General features: G+C 43.9%; 1 pseudogene; it reads right to left on the reverse strand.

The window, feature by feature from the left end:
* Positions 1–16,171: 16,171 nt before the first annotated feature.
* On the reverse strand, positions 16,172–16,629 carry LOC129671535 (40S ribosomal protein S13-like; annotated as a pseudogene).
* Between the last annotated feature and the right edge of the window lie 6,234 nt (positions 16,630–22,863).

Raw genomic sequence — 22,863 nt, forward strand, 5'->3', positions numbered from 1 at the left:
CAAGCTGTAGAATCATGGGGAGTGCTCAGGTTCTTTCTCCCAGCCCTTAGCACTAGTTGCCTCTGGATTCCTGAACCCCCTGAAATGAAGACAGAGCCTCCTACAGGTACTACTGCACCTTCTCCTCCACACACCCCCAATTCTTCCTCCACACACCCCTGAGCCCCGATCCACCCCTCCACCCCGCACTCTCCCTTCTTCTGGACCTCCAAGCTGCAAATCTTCAGCTTAGTCACAGTCCCAGGCTGTCACTCTCCCCACCTGACAAGAGGCAGTGAGTTGAACACCACCCTCTGAATGGAAACCCACTACAACTTTCTCAAGAACGTGTCGGAATTCCCCTCTGGTGTTTGAAAATGGGGAGATCTTCAGGGAAAACCTGGTTTCACTGATCCCTCTCACCTCTCCATAGAACAAACTCTAGTTGTTCAGGCCCTCAGATTCAGTGTGGCCAACTTTGGCTATAGATTCCCTTTTAAAACAAACAGAACAAAACAAAAACAAAAACTTGCACTCATTTGCATCCTGACCTATCGACTTCACTTAAGTGCAAGTGTGTGAGGTCAGGGGTCATACCCCATTCATTTTGGCACAGCCCATCCTCTTCCATTTTGTGGCAGTGTCTACTCCCTGGTAACCATTATGGGTTGGATTGTGTTCCTCCAAAATTACTGTACTGAAATCCTGAACCTCCTAGCTCAATCTTTCACTGTGTTTGGAGACAGGGCTTGTATATATTTTTTTAAAATTATTTTAGAAGTCACTAGGCGATTGCCACTGAGGGCTCTAACCCAATGTGTAAGTAAGAAAAGAGAGGCGAGGAGGAGACAGGCCAGCAAAAGGCAAGAAAGTTGTGAGAAGGCAGAAGTGAGGACGGCATTTCCACCCTCTAAGAAACCGCCAAGGTTGCCAGGAGTCATGAGATGCTGCGGGGGAGACACAGACAGACATTCCTCCCAGAATCCCCATGTGGAGCCAGTTCTACAAACCTTGCTATTGTTCTCAACTGTAATCCCAGAACAACGAGGCAGAACATTTCTGATGTGCAAGCCACCAAGCCCTGTCACTCTGCTACATACCACAGCCTTGGTAAACAGATAGAGTAGTTTAATTTGCCTGGTAAATTAGGTAGTCAGGAAAGTCTAGAAGAGAAGAGGTCATGTTCTTCTTGAAGGACTGACCTAGCCAGCTACATAGCCCTCAGTGCAGTCTGATACACTCTGTAGTATTGGGCCTAGGCTCCTAATTCACTTTAATAGTCCAGATTGGCTTCACACGACAAAACTGTAAGCCAGCTGTTTGCGAAGAAGGGGGGCATGTAGAAAACTTGGAGGAAGGAGGGGGTCTTAAGTGGCTTGAAGAATGTTAAGTGGTGATTTCCAGCCAGTCTACGAAGCATTGTGCTCAGCCAAGGTCTGTCACCCATCCATTCCTTTCTCTTGCCAGGTCCCTGACCTCAGTTTCCCTACATGTAAATCAGACTGATGTTAGCCTAGTCATCCCCAGAGAGACTTCGAGAGTCTCACATAACTTATGTATCTAATTACTCCAGTGCTAATGTTTTTCCATAAATACATCATGAGCAAAATTCTACATAATACCATATCTGCCAGCGCCGTCCCAATGTGCAGCGGAAGCATAAACACTTTCTTTTCTTCGAGGAAGTTCTTTATGAGCATTAAATGAGCAGATGATTTGTTGAAAAAGAACAGCAAATCAGAAACACACACACAGAGAGAGAAATCACCCTTTGGCTGCTTGAACAATGATTCTTCTTGAGTGTGCTTCCAGATCTCTGTCTTCTCCTCCTCCTCCTCATCTTCCCCGCCCCAGCCCAACAAACAGCTAAGTCTATAGCACACCTACCCGTGGCCTTCATTTTCCTACCCATCCCTTCCACTTATCCTTAGTGCCTTCCTCTGTCATTGCAGCCAGCTGAGGGAGCCCCGCCCCCATCTCCATTGCTTTCTCCATTACTTCCCCAGCTGGAAATTCTGCCCTGACCGGCCCAGTCCTGGTTCCCACCATAGCTCCCTCCCTCTGGGCTTTAGTGATTCATCACCCCAGCTCTTCAAAGCTCACCTTCAAAGCTTCCGCCCCCTCCCCAGGTTTCATCTTGCTGTCAGCTCTCAATGCAAAATGTTTTGGGACACTTTGTATTAAGTGTGTTATTGGCACCAATGGCGCACACGACTCAATTGTATTAAATCTTCATGACTTCAGGTAATTTGTCTGTGAAAATGACGTTCTCTATTTCTCCCTAGGATTTTGAATTTGTCTCTATGTTCTCCCTCTCTCTCAATTTTTTTTTCTTCCCCCTTGGTGCTGTTTTGAACAAACAACAAAAATTACATAAACTGCCAAATATCCTTTGCTTCCATTTTCCCTCCTGCACCTTCTCATTGTGTGAATTGGCACAGTCTCCCAATGCAGTCGTGTTTACTTCTGGGCCCACAGTATAATTTAACTTTCCACAATATAAAATAAGTCAGCGGCAATTTTTTTTTTAACTTGTTCTGACAATATCCAAAGTTGTCTCTCACTGTTTTTATTTAAAGGCACTAGACGCAGACCTGGCTGCCTGTGCTGCCAGCCTCCGGGAGGGCTACAGCTGAGAGAAGCCGCTGTCAGGAAGAAGTGAATAGAACTAACAAGACTATTGAGCTGGCCAACAGATTAGCAAAAGGTCTGGAGGTGAGGTCCAACAGGGCAGACTAATGAAGCAGGCTGCAGAAAGCCCTTCTTTGTTAGACACTACTGATCTGGCAATAACAGCAGCACTTAGCAAAGAGCCTGATGAGCTGAAAAAATTATGTCATTATCATTCATTTTTTTCATAATAGAAACATGTTTTTGACCTTTATATTTTCTTACATTTTACCATGCTGTGGCCTGTATTAACTGTGCGATTACCTAGTGGCTAGCACATTCAAGAAGCCCTCCAGGAAAAGGAATGGTCACTCTTGCCTGAGTATTATTGATATATAAAGTTGATGCAATAATAATAATATTAAAAAAAAGGCAAGGACTTTATTTGGAACAATTAGACAACGCTAATGATAGAACCGTAGGTTGGTTTACCACAAAGCATGGTGCAATTTGTCTGACTTAGTTAAGGAATATGATAATGCCCTAATTATCTGCCTAAGATGTGCCCTGGATATTGCAGAAGAGACAAAGAATAAAGAATGGCAAACCATGAATTATCCGAAATAATCCATGTTGTTAAAGGTTGGCTCCTGAAAAAGTCTGGTCACTGGCAGTTCTCTCATTTGCCATTCATCTATTGTTAATTTAATCTTTTGTGTATACTCAAAAAAAATTTTTTTTTCCTCCTGGGCTAACATTTGCTGGGAGAATGTCTCTCTTTCTCCCCTCCCACCCCCCGCAGTTGTTGGAGGCATGTGTTTTTGCAAACGGCCGCTCTTCTTTGCTTTGCTTTTATTTTGGTAGCTGGACTTGCAGTGGGCCAAGAAAGCATCAACCCACTGCTAATTAAACATATTAATTAGACTGGATATTGTTAGAATATAAATTGATGAGTACTTGTTTAGTGCCATTTGAAAGTAAAAACTAAAAGGATTTATCGGCTAAGAAGAAGTCTATGCGTCTTGGATGAAAGCTGGGAAACCTAATGAATTGAAATGTGTCACACTGGGGTAGAGATTTCTCTTCTTACTGTTAGTCACCGATGTCTCTTAAAGTAATGGAAGTGAATTACTATCTAAACCTGACAAGCCCATCACTTTTATCAAATCAGTTTGCCAGCCTCCAAGCAGACCAGAAGGAAACAGGAGAGGGAAACAGCAATGGGCTGTTTCTTTCAAAACAGTAGAGTATTGACTCTTTGCCCAGGCTTGGTTGTCTCTCATTTACTAATCAACCCCTAAGGAAAAAGACCCAAACCAAATAGCTTGAAAGAACTTCCTCAGCAGCCAACACAGCCTAAGCCCAGAGAGGGCAGGGTTCTCCCAAGCTTCTTCATGGCTCTTGCCTGTCTGACAGAAGGATCCAGTGGCAACCGAGATGGGTTTATGCAAACTCTGAAGGCTGGATGTCTCCTTGACAATATTGGATCTAGAACGCTGGCTCTTCAGCCACCCAGGATCAGGACAGGTGAGGCCCCGGGCTGTAGCCAGTGCTTCTCCATCACCATGTAGAAAATGTTTAGGCTCTATCTTTGTTAAAATACTTAGGCCGTTTATGCTGAGATATTTCATATCAGCTGAAAGTGTCGAGACTGGATAGCCATGCAGAAGGCCACATGCTGCTATACTTTCTTGACGACAGGACCCAACCATATCAGTGTCACAGAGGCACCGCCTTCTCTGCTGCTCTGGGAAACTGGGCAACTAAGGTTTATTTCCCTCAAGGAAGTCTTTCTTAACTTGTTTATTTCTAGTACTTAAAAATATTTTGATGTATTACCCTTCTGGAGACATGGTTTGCTTTAAAATGTCTCTCTGCCCTCTTCTGCTTCTGTCCCCTTTTTCTGTTCTGTTCTGTTCACTTTTCTTTCCAGTTTCCCCTCTTTTCCCCAGTACTCTGTCATTTGTGACTCAAAGTTTTCTGGGGGTTGAACTCAGGACCTTATCCATGCTAACTGTTCTCCTACTGAGCCCAAGCCCCTACCTCATCCTTTTAAATATTCCTGCCTCCTCATTCTCTCTCTTCTCCTGTCTCATTTCATCATGTTGTTCTTTCTCGGCCTTTTTATTCCACTGTTTGGTTGGTTGGTTTTGGTTTTGGTTTGTGTTTTATGTACATTGGTGCTTCGCCTGCGTGTATGTTTGTGTGAAGGTGTTAAAACTCCTGAAACTGGAGTTACAGAAAGGTGTGAGCTGCCATTTGGATACTGGGAGTTGAACCCCAGTCCTCTGGAAGAGCAGCCAGTACTCTTAAATCTGAGCCATTTCTCCACCTCACTATTGTGTTTCTTTATGGATAAAAAGTAAATCTAATTATTGCTGGGTTGTTTTTATTTTTTTTAAGATAATCCTTATTAGGTAGACTATTAAATTTGACAAATCTGTAAAATACAGAAATGATCTTCTTACAACAGGTTCTGTGTTTACAGCCCAAGATTCATGTTTGGAGTGATTGGGATCCTCATCTGTAAGTTCTAAGTGCTTCTCTCATTGGTATTGTACTTATAGTCACTTCATTACTATTTGAGCAATTCTTTGGCATCACTCATTATGAAAAGTTGTTAAAAGAATTGCTTTCTCCATGGGAACAGGAGTGATCAGGTTGAAGGAGGATAGAGGGAACAAGTACTTGGAGAAACAACTGAAATTGGGGTTGGGGGAGGCATCTCTTGGACAAGTTAGAAACCTAGGACAATGGAAACTCCCAGAAATCTATGAGCTAAGACTCTTAGCAGTGGGGAACATGGAGCCCGAAAAGACCATTTCCTAAAACCAGGCAAGACTTTCAATGGAGGAATTGGGACACCAATACAACCACAAAACCTACCAGTTGTCCTACCTACAAGATGTGCAGAGGTAAAAATGGAACAGAAATTGAGAGAATGTTCAAACAATGACTGGTCCTGCTTGAGACCCATGCCATGAGAGGGAGCCCGCCCCTGGCACTTCTAATGATAATCGGTTATACTTGCAGACAGGAACCTAGCAAAACCGTCATCAGACAGGCTTCAACCAGCAACTGATGGAAACTGATACAAAGACCCACAGCCAAACATTAAGAGGACCTTGGAGAATCCTGAAGAAGAGGGGGAAGGATTATAAGAGCCAGAGGGGTCAAAGACACCACAAGAAAACCTACAGAGTCAACTAACCTGGGCCCATAGGGCCTCACAGAGACTGAACTGCCAACCAGAGAGCGTGCATGGGACTGACCTAGACCCTCTGCACATATGTAGCAGGTGTGTAGCTTGGTCTTCATATGGGACTCCTAACAGCAGGAGTAGGACCTGTCTCTGATTCTGATGCCTGCCTTTGGAACCCTTTCCCCTACCGGCCTGTCTCATCCATCCTCAATAGAAGGTGCACCTAATCTTACTGCACCTTGCTATGCTAAGGCTGGTTGATATCCATGGAAGGACTCCCCTTTTCTGAAGAGAAAAGGAGAAGGAATGGACTAAGTGGGGAAGAAAGAGGAGGAAGGACTGGGAGGAGAGGAAGGAAGGGAAACTGCTATGAGGCTGTATGGTGGTTTGAATAGGTGTGGCCCCCATAGATTCATGTGTTAGAATGCTTGTCCATAGGAAGTGACACTGTTAGGAGGCGTGCCCTTATAAGAGGAGGTGTGGCCTTGCTAGAGACAGTGTGTCACTGCAGAGTCCAAGCTTTGAGGTCTTAAATGTTCATGCTACACCCAATGTGAAACAAAATCAACTCTCTTCCTAGCTGCCTTCAGATCAAGATGAAGAACTCCCGGCATCTCCAGTCTGCTTACACGCCACCATGCTCCCCGCCATGATGGTAATGGACTAAACCTCTGAAACTGTAAGCCAGCCCCCATTAAATGTTTTCCTTTATAAGATTGTCTTGGTTATGGCGTCTCTTCACAGCAATAAAACCCAAACTAAGACAGAAGGTAAAGCTAATTAATTAATTAATTTTTTAAAATAATTGCTTTCTTCAAGACTACTTCACTATCATCATAAAATTCATTTAATTAGCATAGTTTAAAAATTAGTACACATTAAAGTAATGAAACTCAAAAATTATACCAAGACTTGTTTTCAGATACACGGTTGTCTTTCTGTAGGGAAATTTCATAGCCTGCAGAACCAACACGAAGAGTACATGTACTCTTGACCCAGAAAGCCCAGGGCTCAGGCTTTAGCCTTCCGGAATATGAAAAAAAAAAAAAAAATCCACTCCTTAGAGTAGTAATTCAGCTCTGGTTAGAGTAGCTATGAATAAGGCATGGTCTCAGTATTCTAAAACTGGGTGTGGTTCACTAGGCACAGCAGCACACTCTCGTAGTCCCAATGCTGAGGCAGGAGGATCATGGGTTCAAGACTAGCATACCAGGTTTCTGCTGCTGTGATGAAACACCATGACTCAGAGTGACTTACAGGAGAGTTTAGGTTGGCTTACAGTTCCAGGGTAATGAGTTCCATTGTGCTGAGGAAGGCAGGGCGGCAAGTCACAGACGTGGTGCCAGGAGCAGGAAGCTGGAAGCTCACATCTTTAACCCACAGCATGAAACAGAGAGGAGGGAGTGGAGGAAGGGCAAAGCTATCTACTCTCAAAAGCCCATCCCCATCCTCAGGCAAGCCTGCACCTCTCAGACCTCCCCAGACTGTGTCACCTCTTGGAACAAAGTCTTCAGGATGGAGCCTATGGGAGACATTTCTCATTCAAACTACTATAGCGAGCCTGGACTACATAGCAAGGCTGTGTCCCCACCTCCATTTCCCCACCCCATACATACACACACACACAGTTATGGGTCATTTATAATATGGAATATTAAATGCCTATTAAAATACAGTTGTAGAGGAATGTTTCATCTTAGCATATTCTTGATATTTTAAAGTAAACACTACAGATTACAAAATGGTAACTATGCTCTGATCTCAGTCTGGTAACATATGGAGTCTCTGGCCCAACTCTACTTTCATTACCTCTTCTCCTGCAGTGGGCTAGCTCCTTCAAGCATTTCCTCTTTCCAGGGAACACGATCCTAAGCTTATTAGTAGAGGTGTGAGGTCCCGTCCCCCCCTTTTCTCCTTTTTCGTGCTATCAGCCACACCTCTAGACCCTGCCCTCCCTCCACCATCATTCCGCTCCTCCCAACCAGTGACCTTCCTAAAAGGGACGCCGCCCACATCTTCCAGCCATCCTGTCAGTGAAGTGACTCCTGATGCCTCATCTGTGTCTGAGCATCTGCTTTGCAGTATGTCCCCTACCTCCCCAGCAGCTAAGGTTAAGTCCTGGCTCAGGCAGCCCAGAGAACTTCACCATCAAATGCCCCTAATAGACAAGGTTTCCAGCATCAGCCGACCTGCTCAGGGAGTGGACAGTCCTCTACCAATGGCTGTTTAAGCCTTTTCTTTTAGCTTCGTGGTTATCTTGATCTTGTACTTAACGGTCCATTGTGATAATTTTTCTCTGCTCAAATGCCTTTGGGTGGTTTCTGTATACTGTTTGGGCTTTCACTAATAAGCATATTTATACATGAGAAGGGGGAGGGGCGCTGAGACAAAGAGCCAAAAAGTCAACAGTGGCTTAGTGGATCCTGAGATTGTAGGTTGCTTAAATTCTAGTCTTTGTGACTTAACAATAGGTTCCAAAATATTTTATCTTTTTTTGTTTGTTTTAATTTCTATTTCTAAGACTCATTGTTAGCAGCGAATGCTCGCAAATGGCAGGCTTTGATAATAGTTCCTGGGTTTGCTATAAAATTCAGATTCAAAACCAAAATGAATTTATTAGGGTGTCTTTTCAGTGAGCAAATTGACTGGAACTTGTCACACAAGCAACCCAAACATAGAATCTCCGCTCTATGTATCACTCGCCTACCACAGCTCCCCAAACTTTTAGGATCTGCTACCACTCTGTCCTTGTTTTGAGATTTGTTTTGTTTCCCTTAGTTTATATTTTTGTCTCTCAGGCTGGCCTTAAGCCATCTTCATTGCCTAGCTTGGCCTATAACTCTTAATCCTCCTTCATCAACATTCTAAGTGCTAGGATTACAGATGCCTCTCACCAAAGCTGGACAACTCTACTTTTAAAGTCACCCCTTTAATGCCAAGGGATAAAGGACTATTCTCATAAATAGTGGGATAATTTTTTTTTTTTTAGATACTGTAACAATCTTGAAAAATATAATTTACTGCAGTGTTCCGGTAAATAGAAAAATGTGGCTGGAGAGACAGGAAACTGACCTGCTACAAAAGTCCCGGGGGCCCAAGGATGTTTTAGTGGGGCCTCAAGGTTCCTAGCTCTTGCCATACATGCCCTGTCCCAAAAATTCCACCAAAAGCTTCATGATGGAATTTTTCAGATGGAATGAAGGTCCCAAACTCGTTGTTCTTAAAACAGGTGTCTATCCTGGGAGCCTGGCCTACTTGAATTCACAGCTCAGGCTCTCCAGGTTCTTCCCACTTGGCCTCATCCTCCAATTTCCTGTGCAAAGGAATGATAGATGCATGAAGTGAACATGGGAGGAGCCTTCAGCAAAATGCAGAGGGGCCTTTCACAGAGACAAAACCCTTCATGGTATGAAACTAATAAAGGGTGGGTTTAAGATACGTGATAATTTACAACACTTGGATGAGAAAGGGGGGAAATCATTCTTGTGCATCATGGGGCAGCTTTTTTCCAATCTCCACTTCTTCTGGGTTGTTCTTCCTTGCACATTCTATTATCTCTTAAGAAGCACTCAAGGATGCTGGATGTGGTGGCTCACACCTTTAATCACAGCGCTCTGGAAGCAGAGGCAGGCAGATCTCTAAGTGTGAGGCCAGCCTGATTCACAGAGTCAATTCCAGTAGCACCAGGAACTTCTTCAAGGAAGCACAGTAGTATTTGGTGTCCATAGTCTTCTCTGGGAGCCTCGTGTGGCTCAGAGACAAAAGGAGAGAGATCTGAACCCATAAGAGAGACTCCTTTACCCTGGCAGCAGAGGCCTGCTCTAAGAAGCATCTCTTCACCAAATGCTCACAGCTTCTCTTTACAGATGAGACACAGCACACTGTGCCTTCAAGGGCAGCTCTGGCTAGAACACCCAAGTTTGATTTTAAAAGGCAGGAAGGGAAATGCTGTTTTTTGGAGTTTGTTTGTTTGTTTGTCTTTACTCAATGGAAAGTAGAATAAAAATTGGAAAATCAAACAAACAAACATGAGTGATAAGACATCTTAGTTTGAACCAGATTGTCCTCTTGAAGAGAAGTTTGGCTGGAAATGTTTGTTCCCAACTAGATATGGTTGACGGAAGATTTACCTGAAACCATTGGCTTACCCTCACCTTTACCATCTAAATTCTGAATTTCTGAATATACTGCCTCTAGAGACTCCATCAGTGAATGCTAACATACGTGTTAAAATGCAGAAAAAAAAAAAAGCGCTGTGTATTTCCTGGTTCTATGATCCGTCAGGACAGATTGAAATAGCTAGGGCTCCCTAAAAGAGAGCAATTTACTCTTGTCTCATAAGCAGGACTAAGGGTAATAAGTGTTTGGAAGGCATGGTGTTCAGGTCACACTTATGACTGCTTTCAAAGATAATGTTTTGCCGGTGACTTAGGCAGCAACCAATCCCCTCCTTCGAACTTACTGTGCTAAGCCTGTGTTGGGCTTCTGTTATGTGTACCCAGAACCATCTAGGACACGGAGGTCGAATGGGGCCAAGTTCGCCACCTAAGATTGAGGGAGGGAGGAGAAGACAGCGCAAATGTCTGGGAGTCTGCTCACACTTCCATTTCACGGCTGCCTGTTGCTCGAACACCAGGTGGAATTAGCTGTCTGAAGGGGCAAGGCTGATTTCACAGCTCGCTGACATTCTAAGAGACAGAGGAGCACCCACAAAAGATAGCTCTTTCCTTAGTAATTTAAAATATTTTGAGTATTTCCTGAGTTATCAAGAGGTGAGGCAGTAACTGGAGGGAGAGTTGCCTCCAGCTAGCAGTGGGTAGAGAGAGTTTTACATACTGCCTTCCTATACAGACACACAACTCTCGCTTGAAATTAGTGACAGAGTGGAAAGAAAAGCCACACGCCCAACCACATGGAGTATCTTTCCATTAAAGCCGATTTAAAGCGTACCACCAAACGGATCTAATCACAGGGAGGAGATTGCCAACGAGAAACCAAGGCCATGAGCTGCACAAGACAGACAGTGTGAGGGGAGTCATTGCACTTCTTGAAAGTCCCCCAGACAGCTCTTGGTTGGTGACAAATCCTGCGCATGCGCTGGGCCGCCTGCCCCTTGCAGACTGGCACGCTGGCCACGAATCTCTAGGGTTTGATCCTGGAGGACGCTGTGGCAGTATCCAAAGTGAGAACACTAAGGAGAGTTTGCTGGGAGAGTCTGGAGTGTGAGAGGGGTAAGAAGGTCAGCGGCTGCAGTTGCAGGAAACTTTGAGAGAGGCCCTCCTGTCACCCAAGTAAACAAAATCTACAAGTAAACAAAATCTTTTGCACCTGATATGTTTCAGAATTCAGCAGTGTTAGGAATTTGGGGTTATAATTCAGGGCATATGTCACATATTACATAATATTCCCACTAGAGTCTGGGCAGCACTCCATAAGCAAAATACAGAAATGTTTGTACTGAATAGGATAAATAAAAATAATCTCTGGCCTCTTATCTGATCAGACCATGTCGTCCTGCCAAGGGAACTAAAGAAGTAACTAGTTTCAGAGTTACAGCTAAGCAGCTTCGTACCTGTCCTCCCATCAAAACAGCGCACACTAGTGCCAATCACGTGGGTAGATTGGTAAAGTGCAATGGGGACATCTCCATCCAGCATTGAAAATGATGGATTCAGAGATGAAAGGGTTTGACCCAAGGTTGCAAGGTTGGCTCCTGGCAGTCTAGGTGCCAGAGTTGGCTTATAGAGGTCACAAAGCAATAAAGTATGTACACACACACACACACACACACACACACACACACACATACACACAAACAGCATCATTCTAACACAGTAGTCAAGGCCTAATTCTTGTAGCCAAAAGTAATGGCTTCCAAATAAGCTTTTTTTTTTTTTTCACTTACAGAACTCTCTCCTAGGGAAATCCAGACCTGCCCTGTAGCAAATCTAAGTGTTCTTTCATTTATGCAGACATTTTTTTAAAACTCTAGCACCTTCTCACACATGCTCTTTAAAAGGCGCTCTCTCTCTCTCTCTCTCTCTCTATATATATATATATATATATATATAATCTTTTAGAGCAGTGGTTTTCAACCTTCCTAATGCTGTGACGTTTTAATACAGTTTCTCATGTTGTGATGTTCCCCAACCATAAAATTATTTTTGGTGCTGCTTCATAGCTATAGTTTTGCTACTGTTATGAATTGTGAGGTAAATATATGTATTTTCTGGTGCTCTTATGTGACACCTGTATAAGGGTCATTGGACCCCAAGGGTGTCATAACCCACAGGTTGAGAGCCACTAATTTAGAAAGTGATCAAAAAGTTCCATTCGCTTTTTTATAATATCTAAGTAGATAAGGAGAGCAGACATTCCCTTCATTCTGGTACTGAATTTCATTAATTCCTGCTTAAGCTATAGTGTTAGAAGCTGAGAGGAAAGGAGGGAAGCCATGACTTGACAAGAATCTGCCTTCCCACAGGTAAATGAGTGGGTACATTTTCAGCAGAGAAATATGACCAAACCCTTCCTCTGCCATGTGGTCAAGGCCAACTTTAACCAGGAGAGCTTGTGATATTGGCATGCTGTGATGGGAAGGTACCCTGCCCTCCAAAACCTTACCTCAGTCTTGTCATGAGAAAAATAGACTTTTTAAAGACTGAAGGCAATTCCACTTGACCGAATCTGCTCATGATTGTCATAGTCATCAAAGAAATAAGAAAGTCTGAAAAACTGTTCTAGCTCAGAAAAGCCTAAGGAAGCTAGGTGTGGTGCCGCACACCTTTGGTCCTAGTGCTCTGGAAGCAAGGCAGGCAGAGCTCTGTGAGTGCAAGGCCAGCCTAGTCTGTATAGTGAGTTCCAGCTGGCCACCTGACTAACCAGCCTCAGATGCTGAGGACCATTGCTGGTGAACCTGACATCCTTTCTTTCAGAAAGGGCATGTGGGTGCCCTGAGGATGTAGCTAAGTAGTAGAGCCCTTGCCTGAAAAATACACATGAGAACCTTAGTTCCCAGCAGGCTGTAGGAGCCATATTTAATGCAAACCCACAATTAATTTGCTTTTAAATGCTGACGCTGGAGGATTACAAATTTGTGGCTAGCTTGGGTAAAACAGTAAGATCCAATGTCTAAACTCTCTCTCTTTCTCCCCTCTTCTCTTCTCTCTTTCATACACACACACACTCACACATACACATTATGCTATGGTATATATATTATGCTACAATATCTTTAGGTCAAAATAAAAATGTCAGAGGTGTCATTCTTTTTCTCCTTAGGAATGCCCTAAAAATATAGACACTTCTCCCAAAACAGAATTTTGGTTTGCCACACTCAGAATAGAACTGTGTAAGGCTGGGTTTGTGTCACTTCTTTTCTCTGTGCTTTCTCAAAGGGCTTCTGTGCACTGGCTCATGGACTCATCAGAAACAGGGTTTAGGTCGGAGCTGACACTCAGTGGTCCAGCTCTTGCCTAGTTTGCCAGAAGCTCTGGGTTCCATCCCCTGAAGACAGAACAACCATAAAGAAACAAAAAGGACCCATAGGAGCCAGCATTTCAGAAGCCACGTGTGCTCTGTCACTGCCAAGAACAGAAGGATTACACTTATGCTGTAAGACAAATGAGCCAGGTATTCTGGGGCCAGCATTGGGGGAGCAGAGAAAGTCTGCCTGTCCCTGCCAGGACTGAATCCACTCACAGGTCCCACGGGGATGGCGGGTCTTGCCCTTCCTTGTGAGTGGCAGAGCTTGCAGCTGGAGCAAGCACTGTGTGAAAGGAGCTCTTAGGATGCCCTGACAATAAAGTCACTGAAGTGAGGGGTAGAAAGGAGCAATGAGAGGGAGCACACACACCCCTTCCATTCTTTCTCAGGTCTGGTCTTTCTGTACCAAATGGGGAATGTTAACGGCTCTCTCTTTTTGTCAGAAAAGGGAAAGGGTGAAGAGATGACAATTCCAAGCCATTTCTGCGTCCGGAGAGAAGATGCCAAGGTAGGCTGAGCCTTTGTCTTGCCCACTGTTCGTCCCCTTTAACCAACGACGTGAGGAGTTAACACACTGACCTACAAGGAACGCTGAATTCTGTAAAGTGACACATACTCTGAACACCTTGAGATCACGCCAACTAGCTCAGCCTCCTGTGTCCTCTGCCACCTTCAAGCTGACCACGCTCTGTGGATTCCCATTTACCCTGCAGAGCTCCTGGCAACACTCCCTTTCTAGGGAGTTCATCTAGATCCACCCTTTATTCTCTACTTGGGTAATTCCCCACTCCTGAGCCTCACTGTCCCCAGTGTCACCTAATCTATCTTATTGCATTATATTAACATTACATACTTGTATTGTTTTCATTTTTCAGAAGATGGGGGACTCCTTGACTTTGTAATTTTCCCAACATCCAATTTACTTTGACTAAAAGGTGCTTAATTTGTTTATTAGTTTGTTGTTTACTTACAGGGTCTCTCTACATAAGCCTGGCTGTCCTGAAATTTACCATGTAGATCAGGCTGGCCTTGGACTCACAGAGAGCCTCTGGAGTGCTGGGTTTAATAGTGTGCATCACCACACCCAGTGATATATGTCGTTTTAGACAGATGAGTGCTGGAGGCAGCGATTCCATCCACCGTTCAGGAAGGATGGCTGCCATGTGTTTCATAAAAGTAGCCCTGACTGAGCTAGCGTCAGAAAGCACCGTCGTGAATGGTCTGAGGTTGAAATCTTCTAATTACCATTTAGTTACTCAACTAGAAAGAAGCATGCATCCATGCTTCTTCATGAGAGGGAAGGCTCCTAGAAAGGCTCTTCCTTTCCTAGGAAAAGCAGCAACATCTGGTGTCCCTTTTTCTGCTATTTGTCTTAAGCATCTCTCTTCCTCCAGTGCCAAGTTTAGATTCTGTCACATGGCGGGCAAGCAGAAAATTCTTCAAGTGTGAATGAACGCATGAGTGAGTGAGTACTAGAAACAAGAATTACAAAGCCTGGGAACAGCCCTGAATGTAGGTGTGATGTTGCTGGCACCGGAGATTTGTTGCCACCGTGAAGGAACATAAATATTGTATGTGCTGAGCAAACATCCAGATCCAGGGCCTATTGCTATAAATCACTACTTGTCGAATGTTGTTGCTGTTGTTCTTACTTGAGACCAGGAGCTTTCTAACAAGTTGAGCGGTCATATATTCTCTTCACTGTTGTCCCCTTGCCCCCAGCGTATCTTGGCAAAGTGTTGAGAGACTTTATAGTCTTGTGGGAAGAAACTTGAGGTTTTCAAAGGGCAAACTTTTTGCATTAAGTGTTCTGGGATGACTTAGTCTTGAGTGCATCTGAAGAGTGTAAAATGTTTTATTGCAATGTGTTAATGTGCTGTATTAAAGGAACACATGTGCACATGAAATTACCACTGCTAAGACCAAAAATGCTAAGTATGTTGCGTGTTCTAGTCTCAGCAACAGGAAATTCATACTGGCACCACCCCCACCCATCCCAAACCACACCTGGCCATCCCCACCCACTCCATCTCTATCTCCCACCTCTTGATCTTTCCTTCCAAAATGCAGGCTCCATTGGCTTCTTCTTGGGTGTCCATGACTCCAAAGTCAGGAAACAGAGCCACTGAGGAAAAGATAGGCAAACAAAACATAGTCTTTATCATATTGTATGAATATAAATATACACACATATGTATATATAGGTAGGTGGGTATGCATATATGTACATATGCATATATGTTGATGTAGATATTCCTGTGTGTGATGAAAAAGTTGGCTCTTTTTCAAGTTGACAATATCAAAGCATGTCATTGTGTTAGTGTGAACAGCTAATTTGCTCTAGGGAAATGTATCCACCCACTTTCCCCACAATGTTTCTTGCCCTTTCTGCCCACTGCAACTCATCCTCCTTACTCTTCCACTGGAGCTTGGACTCTCCAACACCAGTAATCTGATTGATGTCTTAGCCATTTTGCTTCCATCACGGTCTCCAGAGAGAAGTCCATCTCACTGAGCTTTCCTGGCAGGCGTCCTGTTTCCTTACACCTTGAGATAAAGCTCTTGTGAGCTCCTTGTAGGACCACACGCTCCAGTCAATTGTCCCACACCAACATTTTGACTAGCAGGCTCTCCGGTGTTGCTCATCAATTCACATGTCTTGAACACAGTTACTCCACAGGTCTCCAAGGCATCTGTAATTACAAGTACCACTTGATAGAGAGCTACCTCGAACCATATGAGGAGACATTTGCTTTTCACAGCGAATGAATGATAATGCAGAACTACCATCTAAAGATACAGATAATTGCAGAAATGTTGAGGCAGGTTTTATTATATATTACCATTTTTATCACTTATTTAAAAAGATTTTGCTGATGATGAACACAAGAGAATTCATGACACTAGAGCAGAGGCTGTGAACAACTCATATTTCTAACTGGGCAGGAGGACCCCCTCAGTCCTAACAAGAAGCCAGTCAGTGAATTCTGCTCTCTATCATGATGCAGTGGAATTTGGTGTTCTTGTCTTTTCTGTTCCTCTCAAGATGCTTTTGGACAGCAACTGCTTCCCTAACCAGCTGGCAGAGAACCATCTCAGGGAGATCAGGGTCAAAGCCTTTGGACTTAAGGATTCTTAAGGTGTTATTACCGGTCACAAAACAGACCTGTGCCATGCCATGTGAGTCCCTTCAGATCACACCTTATTTGGGAGGGAGCCAGGCTTTTCTTGGCCAGTTTGCAAATCTGTTCCTTCATATTGTCTGATGTCAACCTCAGCCAGGTGGGAATGCTACTAAGGTAGAGCAGCGCCAGCTGGGACAGGCCCTTTCTGGGAGTGTGGGTGCAACCCATAACGTCAGAGGTCTGGCAGCAAAGAGAGTACTGTCCTCTATAATATGACAGAGTTTACATTTTTAACCTTTTGCACGAATGAACCATTTAACTATTAACAAATTCCAGTGAGTGGCTGTTGCCGGAGACCAGACATTGTATGCTTGTTGCCTTCCAAAAAAACAGTCTTGTATTTGAAATTGTCAAAGGACAAATCTAAATCAATTTTACAAATTCGAATTTCCTCCTTATGCCTGTTGGATAGTAGCATAGTTGTCTATCCCTAACCAGTTTTCTGGAGAAAAAAAAAATATTTTTTTTTTTGATGCAATGAAGAGTTGTAAGGTTCTGGGTAAAGGGCAATTCCTTTGATGGGTAGGCACAGACTGTAGGGCGCCGTGCCTAAGCCTGTAGGATAAGGGAAGGAGAAGGACAGAGGAAGCAGGTAGGGAGGCAGAGAGCATGATCCTCACCATATGGATGCACTGGACAAAAACCATCTGGAACACAACAGATGGCCCCGGGCTTCAAGTGCTGCCAGGTCACAGGATTCCTGGGATTTTTCTCTATTCCACTGGGCCAGAAATACAATTCTAATAAAGCATAATCCTAGCAATCATTTTTATCTTTGGGATGTAAACTGCGCATTCTTAACTAAGGACGGCAAAGGGGCCTCGTGTGATCCATTCGTCCTTGACTAACATTCTAGATGAACACATCTTTGTCAATGGGGGTCTAAAGGCCACAGAGTTTGAGCAAACCATCCAGCCATTCACCTCCAGGAGATGTGCAGTGTGAACAGTAATTTGAAGACCTTGAAGAGTAATAGATTTGAGGGGGTGAAATATTTCTCATATTTATTTGAGTTCCATAACTGTTCTAAGTTGGTTGTGTGTGTGTGTGTGTGTGTGTGTGTGTGTTTTCATTTTTTTGCGCAGGGAAGAAATGTTCCTGGAGAATGATAGGAGATAAAACCTGTATTCTACACACTTCAGACCCCCTCATCAGAGTCATGTACCTGGAAAAGCAAGCCCCTGTGCTCTTGGGTAAGGCCAGCAATGGAAGGATCAGGCCTGGGAGTTAGGAGCTGCCTTTCTTAGCAGTGGGTGCTGGGTATGGATCTTAACGGGACCTATATTTCTGCACATAGGATTTTCTTGTTAAAGATAAATTTAGACAAGCTGGGCATGGTAGTGCATGCCCAGTAGTGCAGATGGATTGCTGTGAGTTCAAGGCCAGCTTGGTCTATAAAGCAAGTCCAGGACAGCCAAGGCTACACAGAGAAACCCTATCTCGAAAACAAAACAAAACAAACGAACAAACAAAAAACCATAACAGCAAAAAATAATTTAGACAAGATAGGTTCTACATGAGCTGTGGAAAGTAGCTACACACTACAGGATTGAAATTGCTAAAGCCAAAATGGACCCCTTTATGGAAAAATAAAAGGAAGACATGAGCACCTAGCCTAAACTTGAGAAATATACAATATGAAACCACTCGATTCTGAATTCTTGTTTAAGAGGAAGGGTAAGATCACAGAGAAGGGAAGAAAGAAATGTACTGTTGTAACCCTGAGGGAGCTATCTTTAGTCAAGGAAAGGCAGAAGTAAATCAAGTTGAGAGGAGAACCCTTTGCTTTTTCTTGGGCTGTAAGACTGGGTCCTCCAGGGAGGAAAAGAAAAAAAAAAACAACAACCACGCGCACTGGAGGGGAGAAGGTTGCCTCCCACTTAACGAAGATTAGTAGGGCTTGCAACACAGACATTGACAGAAGCTGAAAAGAAGGGCACCCAGAGGAGTGGAGGATGCTGAGTGTAGTCCCTGCCTCCCGACTGAATGCACTTCCTGTTCTCAGCAAGATTCAAAAGTTCCAGCCTATAACTTCCATGGGGTTTATGGGAAGCAACTGTGCCCACATTCCGGATGAGATATGTCACACAGACATGCAGGGTAGATGCTGGTCAAGTCTTGGGGGAGAGCAGTGGTTGGGGCTCAGCAAATGGGCTAGCTGCCAGCCAACCAGAAGAAAGTTGCAAGACTAAATTATCAAAATGGCTCCCAGATAATGTTCATTTGAACATAGATCGATGAGTCTGGGGAAGTTGAAATGCACAGTGAATATAAGATATTGCTCATATGTATTTTTATAATAATGGTGCTAATGAAAATGACATCTGATAGGGGTATTTATCATTATTCTTCATGACCAATGACAACAGAGCAAATGGTTGTGGTTATTTCTGAATACAATGGAATCCTCCCAAAGGGAGGATCAGGAGCAGAAGAAAACATGAATGTGAGCATAGCAGGCTTTTTATCCCATCCTCTCTGTCTGTCTCAGTCTCAATAAGAAGGCTCCCCTTGCGTGATGGTTAACCTTAACTATTTGACAAAATCTAGCATCACTTAAGAGGAAAATCTTCGGGCCCACCTGTCTATGAGCACCTTTCCAGAGAAACTTAATGTGTGTGGTGGTATTCCATGGATGAGAATCAGACTGGACAGACTGGACGAATTGCCAGCATTTACCTCTCTCTGTTCCCCAACTACAGATGGCAGTATATCCAACTGCCTCATGTCCCCCGCCTTAAATCTCGGGAGGCAGAGGCAAGCAGGTCTCTGTGAGTTCAAAGCCAGTCTGGTCTACAAAACAAGTTCCGAGACAGACAAGGCTACCCAGAAAAAAAACCTGTCTCAGAAAACAAAGAGACAAACAAACAAATAAACCCTTTCTCTCTTCAGTTGCTTTCATCATGTATTTTTGTCACAGAAGCATGAAAAATAACTACTAGGCCTTGTGCCCCAGAATCACTTACACATCAGTGGTACCACTATGTTTAAGCCATCATAACTTTGTGTACAGACCAACCACCAGCTGGTCAGCTTCTGAGCCATCTCCTTACATTAAGAAAAGAGTTTTAGAAAAATAGGGCTGTTGCCCAATACTTCCAGATCACAGTCTTTGATACTTAGCAACCGTTTTAGAAGATAAGGCCCAGGAGGGCCTCACTTGGGCAAAAACCCAACTCTCCAAATGCAAACCTGTTCTGAATTCTGTTTTGTTTTGTTTTTTAAACTGGCATAATTTCTCACAAGAGCAGCAATCAATGCAAGACCAAAATTCAGCTGAATTGGATATTGACTGGTTACTGAAAAAAAAAAGAAAAGTAATCCACTTTGTAAATACAAATTAAGATTAGCTGGATCACGCAAGGCCATCGTGGCAAAACCAAGCTGTGTTAACACCAAGGACACTGTGAATATTAACTCAGAGCTTGAGGTTCGGTGGGGAGTTCGGGGACCAATTTGCTTAAATCCAGAGGCTAAAACACATTTTTTAAATGTCAGATGTGTGTAGGCTATAAAGAAAGATTGCTCGGTGAATGCAATTAGCAAAAATAGAAAACTGGGGAAAGTGAAATTCTGGCACTTGTGTTTGGACCTCACATAGAGATAAGTATGGCTGTGAGTCACCTGAGCGTCAAGATTTTGTGTCCAGGCCTTGCCTTCCAGCGCTGTGCTGTGGAAGCCCCGTGGAGGAATGCCTGCAATTGGCTCCTCACGGTGCTGCCACTTCAAACACAGCTAAGCGAATATCGACAGTGCCCGGTATTTCAAAGCCGGACACAGGGCATGCTGTTGGAACCCCACGAACCAGGTAGCTTGTGACCAAGAATGACTTATTTACATCTTACCTGGTAATAGGGAACATTTCAAAAGTAGCATTTAAAGAGACATAGTAGGTCAGCTTCATTTATTCTACAGCAGCTTTGTGAGACCCTGTCTGAGTTGCTATGATTTTAGGTTTTTTGTTTTTTTTTTTCCTTCCTGGCTTTAAGTTTTGCCTAGGGCTTGATATGTCTACCATTTTTAAGGGGTCCTTAAAAACAGTAGACAGGTAACACAGAGGAAGGATCACAGTAGAGAACTAAGGTGTTTTTTTTTTTTTTTTTTTTATTTTAGGGATTTTTTTATTTTTTATTTTTATTAATTACAGTTTATTCACTTTGTATCCCACCTGTAGCTCCCTCCCTCCTCCTTTCCCAACCCCATCTTTCCTCCCTCATCTTCACCCATATCCCTTCCTCAGTCCACTGATGGGGCGGTCCTCCTCCCCTTCCTTCTGATCCTAGTGTATCAGGTCTCATCAGGACTGGCTGCATTGTCTTCCTCTGTGGCCTGGTAAGGCTGCACCCCCCTGAGGGGGAGGTGATCAAAGAGCCAGCCACTGAGTTCATGTCAGAGACAGTCCCTGTTCCCATTACTATGGAACCCACTTGGACACTGAACTGCCATGGGCTACGTCTGTGAAGGGGTTCTAGATTATCTCCATGAATAGTCCTTGGTTGGAGTATTAGTCTCAGAAAAGACCCCTGTGCCCAGAGTTTTTGGTTCTGTTGCTCTCCTTGTGGAGCTCCTGTCCTCTCCGGGTCTTACTATTTCCCCCTTGTTTCATAAGATTCCCTGCACTCTGCCCAAAGTTTGGCTATGAGTCTCAGCATCTGCTTTGATACCCTGCAGGGTAGAGTCTTTCAGAGGCCCTCTGTGGTAAGCTGGAAAAGATCATCCTGAGTGAGGTATCCCAGAAGCAGAAAGACACACAGAGTATATACTTACTCATAAGTGGATATTAGACATATAATATAAGATAACCATACTAAGATTTGTACACCTAAAGAAGCTAAGTAAGGTGGAGGACCCTGGGTAAGATATTCAATCCTCATTCGGAAACACAAAGACGATAGATATCAGAAGAGGGAAAGAAAACAGGGAAGAGCTAAGTTTTATCTGCCAAAGGCTAGCCATGGTATTTGTTGACTGTGTCATGACCATGAGAAAAGCACAAAGAGATACAAATTGAAGATTTTAGAAAAAGGTGTTTGTCTCACACGATCTACTCCACAGCCTTATCATAAGAAAGCAATGATGGATTACACCAGGATCTGGGAAGGTTCATTAGGGCACCATTAATAATGTTCAGCTTTATAGATGCTGTGGGGGTTAAAGATGACTCAGTGATTAAGAGTCTTTACTGTTCTTTCAGAGGACCCGAGTTAGGTTATCAACACCTATGTCCGGTGGCTCACAACCACCTGTGACTCCAGCTCTGAGGGTTCTGACACCCTCTTCTGGCCTCCAAGGGCAGGCACATACTACACACACATTCTCTCTCTCTCTCTCTCTCTCTCTCTCTCTCTCCCAACTAATGTAATAAAACTTTTAAAAATAAATTATAAGTAGGCTAGTTGCCCAGCATATATGAGGGCCTGGGTTCAAGCCCCAGCACAGCTGAGAAACAAGTGATCACTGACACTGGAAGCAGCCAGAAGTTTGAGCAACAGGAGATTTAGGAAATAAAATAATAGTACATTCAGCTAATAAATAAGCTACAAGTCGTTAAAAATGACGTTAGAACACTGCTTCCTAGTCAGCCAGGATTCAAGCAAGCTGCCACACGCTCCCACTGTCACAGAGCCGGTGACAAACCGTGACCCCAAATGAATCCTTCCGCCCTCAAGCTGCTTCCTGTTAGGCAGTTGGTCACAATAAGGAGAAAACTAACGCATTCAGAAGATAGGTACAAAAAGCAGGGTTTTTGTTATGTGAGAACCCCGAGACCATCTGCTTCTTCAACATTTGGATTAGGCATGTGATAAGCATGGGGGAAGAGTTTAAAGCCTTGGGCTAGCAAAGGCCTAGCATGCCACGAAAGAGCAGAATCTCCTCAGAACAAGTTCATGAGGCTTCAGGGGAGAACAGAGAACCCGCAGGGATTGGTTAAGGAGTCATTTAAGAGTTATAGTTGGCTAGTGCCAACAAAGAAAAACCAAGTATTTTGCACCGGGATAATAGGAAGGGTTCCTTGAAGAAAATACTCCACTCATCAACAATTCCAGGTTTTAAAAAAATGCAAATCCGCTTGAAAAGAGAATGCTTGGACAGAGAATGCCAAGCCACATACATTCCTGCTCAAAAAAGGCCTCCTAGGAAAATGCTATCCCAGGTTGAATCAGGCGGACACTGGAAGCCACTGTAGCTGTGGTCTGACGGAGCCAAGCTACCTCTCTAGAGACAGCAGAGCTTAGCCATGGAGCCATGTGTTCGCAGGTATACAGGGTGTGTGAACGCTGGAGTCATGACAGCCTGCACGGAGGTCCTCTGAAGTCCGAGGAGGCCAGGAAGTGTCTAATAGGGTCAGGTTCCCTGAAGAGAGCTCAGGATGGGGTCTCTGTGTGATGCTATGAAGGTGAA

This window comes from Psammomys obesus, unplaced genomic scaffold, assembly GCF_907164565.1.
Source record: "Psammomys obesus unplaced genomic scaffold, mPsaObe1.curated_primary_1811, whole genome shotgun sequence".
NCBI lineage: Eukaryota > Metazoa > Chordata > Mammalia > Rodentia > Muridae > Psammomys > Psammomys obesus.